This window comes from Macaca thibetana, chromosome 16 (genome assembly GCF_024542745.1).
Source record: "Macaca thibetana thibetana isolate TM-01 chromosome 16, ASM2454274v1, whole genome shotgun sequence".
Taxonomy (NCBI): domain Eukaryota; kingdom Metazoa; phylum Chordata; class Mammalia; order Primates; family Cercopithecidae; genus Macaca; species Macaca thibetana.
This window is the reverse complement of record NC_065593.1, coordinates 4,577,493-4,591,249: the sequence shown is the minus strand read 5'-3', so window position 1 is coordinate 4,591,249 and position 13,757 is coordinate 4,577,493. Positions and strand designations below refer to the sequence as shown.

At 44.2% G+C, this 13,757-nt stretch overlaps 1 protein-coding gene and 1 long non-coding RNA gene across 2 annotated transcripts in view; one reads left to right on the top strand and one right to left on the bottom strand.

The window, feature by feature from the left end:
* Positions 1-13,757, bottom strand: part of PIGL (phosphatidylinositol glycan anchor biosynthesis class L) — a 679,575-nt gene that overhangs the window by 539,151 nt on the left and 126,667 nt on the right. The gene's annotated exons all lie outside the window — the stretch shown is intronic.
* On the top strand, positions 756-12,365 carry LOC126938843 (uncharacterized). The gene is made up of 3 exons (XR_007720183.1): positions 756-832; positions 2,319-2,396; positions 12,234-12,365. It is a non-coding gene; the product is annotated as an uncharacterized LOC126938843 (long non-coding RNA).

Below are 13,757 nucleotides of genomic sequence, written 5' to 3'. Positions count from 1 at the left end.
CCCCAGGCCCGGCCTCTGCCTTGGCCTGAGCTAGGCCACAGCTCCCCGGGGGCTGCGGGGGGCACGCAGCCTGAGCAGCCCGACGCTCTGGGTCCCTGCGCACGCTTCCCTCCCTCCACCCGGTTCCCCTCTCTCTCTGTGCCTTGGGCCCCGTGGGATGAGCTCACAACCAGACTCACCAGGCCCGAGACGTTAGGAGAATGGAGAAGCGCTTGCGAGCGGAAAGTCCTCCAAGAACACGTGAAGGAAGCTTCGCCTTCACCTGGGACACACTTCCCTGATGCTGGCCTCGAGGCAGGCGCGCCCGCACACGCTTCCGGTCCATGACGACCACAGCGCAGACGACTCGAGCCTAGCCTCCACGAAAAGAAAATGGCGGAGTGGGCCTTCCCCTCCCTTTTATAACGGCTGTGCGCAACCGCTGTATCTTGGAAGCTTGGTTCTGATTGGATGAGAAGGAACTTTTTTGCCAACTCTTATTGGATAATAGTCTCCATCTCTGACTGGATAATCTTAACTAATCAGAGTTGGAGACTTATCCAATCCGTGTTGTAGTACAGAGTCTGCTCTCATCCTATCAGAAAGAGGCTTCCAGGCTGTGGCATTTGAATACAGACATTATAAAAGGGAGGCAAAGATCTGCACCTGCTGTGGAGGTTGGGCTCATGTCCTCCGCTGCAATGGAGTTAGCCAAGGAGCGTGTGCAGAACGCTTGCCTTATAGGCCAGCCATAGAGAAGGATGTCCCAGATGCAGGCAAAGTTTTGTTCATGTGTTCCTGGAGGATTTTTCTTGTGACAAGCGCTTCTCCATCCTCCAGCATGTCAGGCCTGGTGAGTCTGGATGTGACCGCTTCCTATAGGGGCCCCAGGCACAGAAAGATGCAAAGGAGGGTGGATGGAAGGGGAACGTGGGCAGGGCCCAGAGAGCATCAGGTTGCCCGTTTCACCAGGCGCCCCTGCTCTGGTGCAAGGCAGAAGCCGGCCAGACCCCCACCCAGCGCCCCTCCTGGGCTCTGGCCCTGGCACCTAGACCCATCCCGCCCTTCTCTGCAGCTCCACTGCCCCGCAGGCAGGAGCTGCCAGCGTGGAACCTGCGGGCTGCAGTGCACAGTGGAGGCAGTAGCCGCTGCTCCCTGGATTCCCGGGATGTTTTTCTTTGGCTTTTTTCTTTTTCTATTTTATTTTAGATTCAGAAGGTGCACGTGCTTGTTTGTTACATGTATATTACATGCACAATGGTGCGGGTTGAACTTCTAGCATACCCAGCACCCAGATATTGGAGGTTGTACCGAATAGGTACGTTTTCAACCCTTCCCCCCAACTTTTTGAGTCCCCAGAGTGTATTCTCTCCATCTTCATGTCCATGTGTACCCATTGTTTTCACTTAATACATGAGAACAGGCAATATTTGGCTGTTTCTGCAATTCACTTAGGATAATGACCTTCAGCTGCATCTAAGTTGCTGCAAAGGACATGATTTTGTTTTTTTTTTTTTTTTTTTTTTATGACTGCCTAGTACTTTGTGGTATATATGCACCACATTTTCTTTATTTAATGAACCGTTAGTGGATACTTGGAACGTCAGTTCCATGACCTTGCTGTTGTAAGTTATCTTGTGATAAACATGGGAGTGCAGTGCCTTTTTATATAATGACTTCTTTCTCTTTAGGTAGATACCCAGTAGTGGGATTGCTGGGTCGAAAGGTAGTTGTACTTTTAGTTCTTTGAGATACGTCCCTACTTTTTCCATAGAAGTTGAACTAGTTGACATTCCCACCAACAATGTATGAGCGGTTTTAGGTCTTACATTTAGGCCTTTAATCTACCTCGAGTTAATTTTGTACAGGTCAATGATAGGGGTCCAGTTTCATTTTTAAGTAAATGGTCAGCCACTATTCCTAGAACCATTTAGTGAATAGGGTATCCCTTCCACGTTAACTTTTTTGAAGATCCATTGGCTGATTTGTTTCCTGGCATTATTTCTTGAGCAAAATCCTTCAGCAGAATGTTGATGGAAGTGGTCAAAGTGATTACTCATGTATTGTTCCAATCTTATGGAGTAAACATTCTTTCCGCACTAACTTAGTTTAGGATGTTTATTGTAGGTTTTCTTAGATGCACTTGACCAGATTGTGGAAGTTCTCTTCAATTTCTAGTTTGATTAGGGTTCTAATCATATGATGGATTTAGCCAAATGCTTTTTTTCCTGTGTCAACCAGATTATCACAACTAATTCTGGTGGTCAAACCTGTAGACGTGTATAGTCTTATTACACACTGGATCATGGGTCACTCTTATCTCTGCTTTGCCCATGCAGTGCACCAGGCTTCCTGTGCCCATTGATGGACTGAGAGGAAGATGAGCCCTTAGGATGCCTGCTATGCTCACTGTTAAGGTAGGACTCATCCTTCTCCCATGAGCACCAGTGTTGCTCCTGCCCATCTCTCAGTGACCATTTCCTATCATTGGCCTGGACATTCTGGCACTTCAGTTCCCCACCTGAAGGTCTCGCCCCACCAAGTTCTTTGCACCGATGATTAGTCATGCCTACTGGGAACCTTTACAACTCCCCAGACTCCTCCAGGTGGTCAGTACCTCATAATATCACCCAAGCAAGGCACAGAGGGGATCTGCCCAGTTAATAGAGCTTGTGTTCTGAAACCCACCATCTCACCTTTTAACTCACCAATGGCCCTTTCTCAAGGCCAGGGAAAAGAATGAAGTCTCATTGCTAATAACTGCAATCTCAACAAGGCTGTACTTCCTTTTAGAGCCCCCTTACCTGGCATTGTCATTGTCTTGGAAGAAGTTCAGAATGCTTCTGCCTCTTGGTTTTATTACTCACCTGACAAACCTGTTCTGTCATGTCTAATTTGGGAAGAAGATAGGTACAGCTCACCTTGGATTTGAAGGCTGACAGTACACCATTAGGAGGCATCTGATGGACTACCTCAACAATCCTCCACTGGCTCAAGGTTGCATTGACTAGATCTAGCTACCCTCTGACTGCCACCTGATGGCCACTTGTGGCACTATGTGGATAATGTCCTTGTGCCTGATAACAAAGAGGGAGAGGTTCAATGGGCCCTCATATTGACAACAAACCACACAACTCAATGGGGATGAGCCATTGTCCCATATGATACAACAGCCTGCCATTTCCATCAAATTGTGGGGCTATATTTACTTATTTTTTTGGATGTAAAATGTTAATTTTATAGGAAGAATGGAATTTAAATTGGCATTCTTTAAATGTGGAATATCCAAGTTCAACAGTCTGTACTCATTGATTTCTTCCAAAAACAGAAAAATTTAAGGGACTGATCTGAACAAGTCACTAATTACTTGAAGCTATATGGTTTGCAAATGTTTTGCCCTTATTTCAGTACAGTTTGATATAATGAGATCGAATTTTTCCAAAACTGATACACTATAAATCTCAGTGGACATGCTAGTATCCTTTCAATAAATTTTCATTTCAGTAATATGGGCAATATCCAAGTATTATATACAGAAGGCTAAGAAACAGAAGAAATTGCCAGACTATATTATTCAAAACATCAAGAAACTGATGTCTAACTAATGTATTCAATCCTTGTTCTGGAGATCAACATTGTGAATGCATGAATTTCTAAGGGAAAATTTTAAAATTATAATTTACTCATGTTATAGATTTTGATGTTGAGAAAATTAGTTTTTGGAATAAATCTTTGATTTTTGTCAAATAATAGAGGAAAAATTTCCAGCATACTAAATAGCATATGACATTTTTTATGGCAAAACAAAAACGATTCTAATTGATGTTTCCTTTTAAAAATCTAAAAAGTGCTCATCCCTTGACCTTTCTGAATTCCCAAATATACTCCCTTAAATTAATAACATTGAAAATGCAATTGTATCAGAAAAGAACTATTACATTCTTACATTGTTTTCAACATTGTTAAGCTATTGCTACTTTTTAAAAAAATTTTAGTAGATTTTTGGAGAACAGGTGGTGTTTGGTTACATGAATAAGTTCTTTAGTGGTGATTTCTGAGATTTTGGTGCACCCATCGCCTGAAGAGTCTATACTGTACCCAATGTGTAGTAGTCTTTTATCTCTCACCCTGCTCCCACCCTTTCCCCGCCAAGTCCAAATTGTGAGGCTATATTTAGAATAAGGAAGGCAGACAAAATCTACAACCAGTCGGCCTCAGGCTCCTCACCCTCAGGGATCCCATCTCCACCAAGAAGACCCAGGGCATTGTCGGTATTTTTGGCTTCTGGAGAAAACATATGCCAAACCTCCAGTAAGTTCCATTTTTCAGGTCACCTATGAGACATCCACCTTCACTCAGGCCCTTCTCCAGAAGAAGCTTTAAGGGCTGACCAGCAGGCAATCCAGGAGGCCCTTCCACTTGTCCTCTGGAGGAAGGATTTGCAGATGTAGGCTTTAGGTTTCAAAGACATCGCTTTTTCACACATAGAGGCTTTAGACTACCCAATCCAGGTCTCTTCTTCCGTGGGCTTTTGGCATAAATCCTGTGTTAAATGTGTTTGACTCTCTTGAGACAGCTGGCTGCAGCTTACTTAGCCCTCTCTGAGATGGACACTGATGGGATCCAAGCCCATCACAATAAAAATCGATTCCCATTGTGCCTTGAGTTTAGGATCCTCATCTTTGCAAACTGGGCACCACCACCGACCATCTCTTGCCAAGTGGAAATGGTACTCACAGGACTGAGCCAAGCCCGAATGCTTAGCAGTTTCTGCGCCTCATGAGGATTTCAGTCTCTGCTCCTCCAGAGTGCCTGAGGAAGATCTCCAATAAACAGCTCCCACTCAGCCTTTGGTTAGTTGGGGCCCTTCCACCAGCCAGGGGCCATCACATTGCTGCAGCAGGGGTGTGACTGCTTCGCTGATGGGGCATGCAGAGGTGCCATCTGGGTAGCTACCAGCCATCCTTCTGCATCAGACAACCCCTTCCAGCTGCAGAGGAAGGGTCACTAAGCTCAGTGGACAGAAATTACAGCCATTGTCCTGGTTCTATCATCCAAGGCCATCCTGAAATCCACATCTTCACCAACTCTGGGGCCTTCACTGATGGCTATGGGTGGCGTCATGCTGGGTGATCATGACCAGGCAGTGGGACGGGGGTGCTTCCCTTTGCGGGTACATTGCTGATACTTAATAATATGCCACTTGTTTGCTGTGTGTCAGCTCACAGCAGTCACCAAGGTGCTGCCTCTCAATAAGACCAAAAGGCAGACTGCCTTTCCCACATCTCTACCCTTATAGCTGAGACTGTGGTACTTGGACCGGCTGGACCTCCTGGGCACACCTGACTTTGGGACATCTAAGCTAGGCCTGACTGTCAACTTGGATTTGCACATGGGGCTTCCTTGTCCCATCCAACTCATTTGCTTGGGCCATCCAAGACTGGCTGCGCTGTTGATGAGACATCACTCTTTTTTCTCCCTTAGTCACCTTTGGAGAGGTGACTACCCGCGTGCCAAGTGGCAAGTCAATTTTATTGGCCTACTCCGGCAAGAAGCAGGCCTCACCAGCTATGTTCACTATTGTTGACAGCTACTCTAGCCTGCTCCTTGCTTTTCTGTTGATGTTGACAGCCCAGAAGGTCTTCTTCCTACCTCAGTTGTGACCCCTTTGTGGAACCCCCATGTCATTCAGTCCAACCAAGGTACCCATTCTACAATTGAGGTCACCCAACAGTGGGCACTGGGGAATGGCATTCACCTGGGCATTTCACCTTCAATACCAGCAGACTGTGGTGGGCTAATGGAGAGAATGTGTGGGCTGTCGGAAAGACATCCCTTCTTTGTAAACACATTCGACTCCTTCTTGGCACTAATGTCTGCCCCTGGTGCTGGCCCATTTTAACGGCTATCCACTGCTGCCACTACTCATCTCCACACCCAGGAGGCAAACCCACCTTTCAGTCTTTCTGTATGGTTCTTTAGGCCAACCTGCCACTCCATTGTGGGTTAATTGGACTTTGATGCTGCCATGGCCCTTGTCCTGGCCCTAGGAAAGGAATCCTTGAATCACGTTTTCCACTTACCTGTCTTCTCAGGGGTGCTACCCATACCTCAGGGCCACCCACCATGGGCATTGGCATCTCAGGGTCTCCTCACCTCTCCCTATCCAGTTACTGTTACAGGGATGGGTATGCCACCAACCATCCTGTATTTGATCTCACTTTGAGACATGGCAGCCACCACCATCTTGCTGTCCCACCGGGGACTCGACTGCAAAATCAACCCTGCATGAGAGTGAGCTGACAGCTGGCAGACTAGAAAAATATCTTGGCATGGCCGGGCGCGGTGGCTCAAGCCTGTAATCCCAGCACTTTGGGAGGCCGAGACGGGCGGATCACAAGGTCAGGAGATCGAGACCATCCTGGCTAACCCGGTGAAACCCCGTCTCTACTAAAAAATACAAAAAACTAGCCGGGCGAGGTGGCGGGCGCCTGTAGTCCCAGCTACTGGGGAGGCTGAGGCAGGAGAATGGCGTAAACCCGGGAGGCGGAGCTTGCAGTGAGCTGAGATCCGGCCACTGCACTCCAGCCTGGGCGACAGAGCGAGACTCCGTCTCAAAAAAAAAAAAAAAAAAAAAAAAAAAAAAAGAAAAATATCTTGGCAGATGCCCTGGGAAGCACATCACCCTCTTTATGTTTCTAGCGATAAGGTAACATGGGCTGAATCACATTTCTGCCCTACATACAGACATACCCAATCCTGGTTATTGCCACTGATGCCTTTGCTTTGTGTTAGTGCTTCTCTTTCAGGGCCTCATCTCGATAGCCTGGGCAAACCTCCTGAGAATGACCACCATGCAATGCTGTGGACTGGGAGCCTCCCTGTTGGTGTCCTCTACTGTATGACCTGCTTACTACTAACTCCACATTGTCTACCACAAACCTCAGAACTGAAACTGCCCCTCCAGTGCCAATAAGCACCCCTGGGGTCACTTGTACCAAAAATACACCTGATTAGTGAGGACAGGACCCTGCTCTTCCTGCTAAAATGCCTTTTGATTAGCATCTCCAGTGTTGGAAGGAGTGCCCTGACATCTGTTCCTACCAGTGCTACTACTACTGCTGTCAGCAAGCCTGTGAGCTGTGCTTCCACTTACAGCCCCAACTAGGAACTCTTGAATGGTGCCTAATGCAGAGGCCATCCACTGGACCAAGTTCGCCTCCTGGGGATTCAACTTCTTGTGCTGCTTCTGGACTGGGCTGATTCAGGGTCCCATTGTCATTACATTGACTGGTTCTGACTGTGCTGTCTACAAGAGTTACTCCAGATTTGACCCCCTTTTCTCACTTTGCTTTCTCACCATGCAGTGCCTCCACTGCTAGATTGCCAGAATTCCAACAATTAGTTGCAGCATCGGCCTCATGACACCTTCTCTCTGGCACTCACATCTTTCCTCATGAGAAGTGGAAGCTGGGACTTCACTGCTAATTGACTCCTATCCCACGGACTCTGCCATCTTGCTATGTGACAATGCTACTGGCTAATATCACTGCCTGATTGACCACAGGCAGCCTTCTGTGTCACAGGCCGTCTTCTCTTATAAGAAGTCTGCTTTCTTCTAACACATAGCAAGCTTCCCTTCTGGATCAATTTCCATAAAAGTCTCCTCACCTTTTTTCTTAGCTTTTCTTTGGACCCCTCTATTGCTGTGATAACTATACAGGCTAGCGCTTTTGTGACACTCATCTAGTCCTTGAATCCACTCAGAGCTTTCCAATCTTCCGGGAACTACCTCATGCCTATGAAGCTTCTATGCCTTGTACCCCCTGGAGACTAGTTCATGCCTTTGCAGATCACATACTGATTTTTCCACCTGCTGGAAGACTCTCTCATTGTAACCATCCCTGTCATGCACCCAGGATGGCCACACACGGTCCCACTAACCATGACTACATTCCTATCCAGCAAGACCTTTACTGGTGTATTTAAAACTTTAGACAAATTAAATTTCACAGATTTTAATTGAGTAAAGAATTATTCACAAATTAGACAGCCTTCAGGACCAGAGGAGGTCAGTGCTCTGCTCCAAAGTGTGTGCAGGAGGGAGCATTTATAGATAGAAAATAGAAGTGAGGTCCAGAAACAGCTGGACCAGTTATGGCTTCGCATTTGCAATTATTAGGCATGCTTTGATATGTTGGCAGCCTATGATTGGCTGAATCTCAGCTGCTGTTATTGGTTGGGACTCAGCTATTTGTTACAAAAAATACACTCTTAAGTTAGGCTTCAGGTTTCTTTCCATGCTAAGTTAGGTTGCAGCTCCATATGTAGAAACTCAAGGTATGGAGGCAGCCTCAGGCCACGTTGAGTTTAACTCTTAGGCCACCTTTATCACAGTTTCTACAGCCTGTGCCTCCTAGAAACCCTTGGCATCTCAGTTGTGCTTCGCAGCCATTCGGGATAGATAGAACCTAAAACTTAGGGTTGATTAGGCCACCTCTGAGATCAAGCTTTTGTGCCTATGACATCACCTCCAGCACACACAGTGTATTTAGACCTTACTGCTTAGTTCTGAGTCCTCTTGGTCCTGTCCCTGTCCCCTCTAGCCTGTCATTGCTCACAATGCAATAACTCCAAGCCTACTACCACCCAGACCTTTCAACTCCTTTTATATCCCCATGGAACCATTTTTCCAAGGCTCCGTGTGCCGTGGCTTTTGCTGTCCCAGGTTTCCCAAAGTTCCTCACGTAACTGTGTCTTCTCCAGGCCTATTCACCAATTACTCGGCACTGAGGTCATGGACAGCTTTTATCATAGGGTCATTTCAGATACCACCCAGTAGCCAGCCGTTTAGCTCACCAGTCATGCCTTTGCTGACATTCTGCAGCCTTACAGTCAGACCCTGGTTATGACCCATTCACTGTTTTTCCCTCACCGTTGGTGAGTCTGCCTCAAATCTGCAGCTGTACCTCACTCACAGAATCTCCTCTAATAGTTCAGCCACCAATGGACCTACTATGCCCTCTCTGCTGATGGTGCAGTTCAGTTCCCAGCAACCGTTTCAAGGATGCCACTGAGTCCTGTCTTACCATCACAATATGCCCTCCTATGAGATACCCTCACACTATTTTTAATTTTAATTTATCTTTTTTTTTTTTTTTTTTTGAGGCGGAGTCTCGCTCTGTCGCCCAGGCTGGAGTGCAGTGGCGCGATCTCGGCTCACTGCAAGCTCCGCCTCCCGGGTTCCCGCCATTCTCCTGCCTCAGCCTCCCGAGTAGCTGGGACTACAGGCGCCGCCACCACGCCCGGCTAATTTTTTTGTATTTTTAGTGGAGACGGGGTTTCATTGTGTTAGCCAGGATGGTCTCGATCTCCTGACCTCGTGATCCGCCCGTCTCGGCCTCCCAAAGTGCTGGGATTACAGGCTTGAGCCACCGCGCCCGGCCTAATTTTAATTTATCTTATGTTGTCTTTTTTGACCCATATTTTACTTACAAGCATATGTTTTAAATCTCCATGTATCTTGGGATTTTCCAGATCTTTCTGTTACTGATTTCTAGTTTGATTCCATTGGGTATGAAAACATAGAACATATGTTTTGTGATTTCTATTTTTTTTTTTTTTTGCATTGTTCAATGTATATTTTATGGCCTAGAATCTGGTGTATCCTGGTAAACGTTCCCTTATTCTGTTGCTGGGTGGAAGTATTCTATAGATATCTATCATATTCAGTTGATTAATCATGCAGGGGGAGTTCAACTAAGACCTTCCTGATTTTTCTGTCTGCCATGTCTGTCCATTACTGATAGAGGGTATTAAAATCTTCAACTAAAATACTGGATGTATCTAGTTCTTTTTGCAATTCTATCAGTTTTTGACTCGTGTTTTGATGCTTTGTTCTTAGGCATATACATTGAGGTATATATATGTACATTGATATCCCTGATTGAAAAATTGACCCTTTTAAAATTAACAGATGTTCCTGTTTATCCCTGATGAATTACCTTGTTCTAAAGTCTCCTCTGTCTCAAAACAAGCTTTTTTAAAATTAGTCTTAGTACAGTATATCTCTCTGTATACCTTTACTTTTAAACTATATGTGTATTTATATTTAAAGAGTGTTTCTTGAAGATGCCATATAGTTGCATTTTGTTTTGTGATTCACTTTACATCTGTCTTTTAATAGATGAATTTAGACCATTGATTAGTTATTGGCATAACTGGATTAATATCAACCATATTTGTTACTGTTTTCTATTCATTGCTCCTGTTCTTTGTTTCTATTTTTCCTTCTATTATTTAACTGCCTTTTACAAAATGAGTTTATGGAAGAATGATTGACTTACAAAAAGCAGTAAATATTTAATATATAAGTTGTATAGTTTTGGAGATAAGTATATATCTGTAAAACCATCAACACAGTCTATTCTGTAAACATATCCAATAACTCCAAAATTTTCCCTGGTGCTCTTATTTATTATTATTTTATATGATAAAAACACAACATAAAATACACCCTCTAGGCAAGTTATTTATTTATTTATTTATTTATTTATTTATTTATTTTGAGACAGAATCTTGCTCTGTTGCCAGGCTACAGTGCAGTGGTACAATCTCAGCTCACTGCAACCTCTGCCTCCTGGGTTCAAGTGATTCTCCTGCCTCTGCCTCCTGGGTAGCTGGGACTACAGGCATGCGTCACCACACCCAGCTAATTTTTTGTATTTTTAGTAGAGATGGGGTTTCACCGTGTTAGCCAGGATGGTCTCAATCTCCTGACCCTGTGATCTGCCCACCTCAGCCTCCCAAAGTGCTGGGATTACAGGCGTGAGCCACCACGCCCAGCCCAGCTGGTGAAAACAATTAAAAGCTTTCAGGAAGACAGTGATGCTGAATGATCATAAAATATATAGGGAGATTTTATGCATGAGGAGTTGACTTCGACAACTTTCTAGTTTTTTTGTTTTGTTTTGTTTTTGTTTTTGTTTTTTGAGACAGAGTCTCGCTCTGTCGCCCAGGCTGGAGTGCAGTGGTGCAATCTTGGCTCACTGCTAATTTTTTTTTTTTTTTTTTTTTTGTATTTTTAGTAGAGATGGAGTTTCACCATGTTGGCCAGAATGGTCTTGATTTCCTGACTTTGTGATCTGCCTGCTTCGGCCTCCCAAAGTGCTGGGATCACAGGCATAAGACACCTGGGTGTGAGCGCCTGGCCTAGGTCTTCGTTTTTTACAGAATGAGAATAGGCCAGTACAAAGATAGGAGCAGTTGGAATTAGAGCAACAAAAATATTTCTAGATGATGTTTTGGGGAAAACATCAGTGAGGTTTAGGTGTATCAACTATCGATATCAAAAGAAAATTTACAGAAGCGTTTTTTCCCCTATTTTAAACGAACCAGAGATATACTATGTATGTCTATGTATGTGTTGACTTACACATTTCAGTGCACTAATAAAAATCCATTATACCTAGAGTCACTTCTTAATGTCTTTCATTTAGGATCCCAGATAGTTAATTTTGGTGGAAAAAGTTCCTTGCTGTACACATTTAATCAGAAATTCGATAAGCCCAGCAAAAGAAATTATTTCTTTGAAATTTAAAACCAATTGGAGTGATGGAATCCTATTCCCTGGGGGACACAATGGCAAACACATCGCCCAGAAATTGAAAGAAAACTCCTCTTAATTCAGGTAGAAAACTAAAGGGCAATGGTTTTTGAAAATGTGATTATTTAGAAGAAAGTATTTTTTCATACTTCATTTTTTTCAGTTAAGTGTTGATTTATCTTGAAACCAGAACACATTTGAGAATGAAAGGATGTCCTGTAAGTAATTTCTTTGGGCAGTAAGGGTGAGTCAGAACCATGTAGGTGTCAGGAACACAGTTATCCTATAATTGAGGTGTATTAAGGGCAACCTGTGTATATCTTAAATATGCTTTTATGTGAAAAGTCTTACAGTTTGGTAATTGTGTAAGACCATTATTAGATGCTCCATAAATAAACTGATGACATCATAAAAGGCCCTGGGAAGAAAATATTTTCAAGAAAAATGAAAATACAATGAACAATAATATTTTATAAACAGAAAACATTTCTGAAGGTGGACAGTAGATTGTATTTAGACAAAGCCAGCTGACAAATTCTTGGAGCAGAAGGATGTAAGGAAAGTGCAGTGCTTGTGAGAAATGCTAAACCTCTGTAACCATGGCATTGAACTGGATGGAACAGTGCAGTTACTTTTCCTCTCTTTCCAGGCGATGCTAACCTGCTCTCCATGGATGCCCTCGTGACCCTCTCCCTGCCTAGGGCAGCCTGCTGGGCAATCAGCACTGGCATTCCGTCCTCTTCAAGTTCCTCCAGACACGTGTCAGCATCACCGTGGACAAGCACACTCATCATTTTCAGGCAAAGGGAGAGTCCAGCTATTGTGGATCTTGATTATGAGGTGTGAATATTACTTTTTAAGTATTATAGATTTTACCATTGACGCACCAGTATTATAATTATCTAGATAAAATACTACTACATAGTGGAATATCCTTTCTTAGTAATTCAGAATTGTGATGACATATTTCCCATGAGTGACTATCACACAGTTGTAGAGAACATGCAGGCACTATTGAGACATATTATCGCTTAAAAATGTACATTTTCAAATGAGAGTCGCTTGTCACACCATTATGTTTAGAAAGCATATAGATGAAGAGCTATCAGTATAGGAAGCAACATATTTTTGTTTATTTATATATTTTTTTCTGGAGCAATATTTATTTTTAGAGTCCCTTGAATACAGAAGTGAAAATGTACTATTTAAGACTCGTGGCCGGGCGCGGTGGCTCAAGCCTGTAATCCCAGCACTTTGGGGGGCCGAGACCGGCGGATCACGAGGTCAGGAGATCGAGACCATCCTGGCTAACCCAGTGAAACCCCGTCTCTACTAAAAAATACAAAAAACTAGCCGGGCGAGGCGGCGGGCGCCTGTAGTCCCAGCTACTCGGGAGGCTGAGGCAGGAGAATGGCGTAAACCCGGGAGGCGGAGCTTGCAGTGAGCTGAGATCCGGCCACTGCACTCCAGCCTGGGCGGCAGACCGAGACTCCGTCTCAAAAAAAAAAAAAAAAAAAAAAAAGACTTGTATTTAACTTTATAAAATTTCTTTGCTAGATGGATATTACCTCTTATTGAACAACTAATAAAATATGTGGTATATAGTCATACATTTAAAACGTGGGAAGACGACTAAAACTTTTTTTCTTTTTTTTTTTTTGAGACGGAGTCTCCCTCGGCTGCCCAGGCCGGAGTGCAGTGACGCCATCTTTGCTCGCTGCAAGCTCCGCCTCCCGGGTTCACACCATTCTCCTGCCTCACCTTCCTGAGTAGCTGGGACTACAGGCGCCCGCCACCATGCCCGGCTAATTTTTTGTATTTTTAGTAGAGACGGGGTTTCACCGTGTTAGCCAGGATGGTCTGGATCTCCTTAGCTCGTGATCCGCCCACCTTGGCCTCCCAAAGTTCTGGGATTACAGGCGTAAGCCACTGCACCCAACCAACAACTAATATCTTAAAGTACATGAAGACAAACTTCAGGAGGCAAACATTAAATATATCCCCAAACTAAATGGACCTGTACTTTGCTTACAAATTGCTTAAATGGAAATGAAATTTGTGTTTAAGAAATGTTTTCACTGATGGAAAATAAATCTAATAAAACCATTATGTAAAAACATACTGATTTACAAAGCCAATGTGTCTCCATTTTAATTTGTATATACCCTAAATG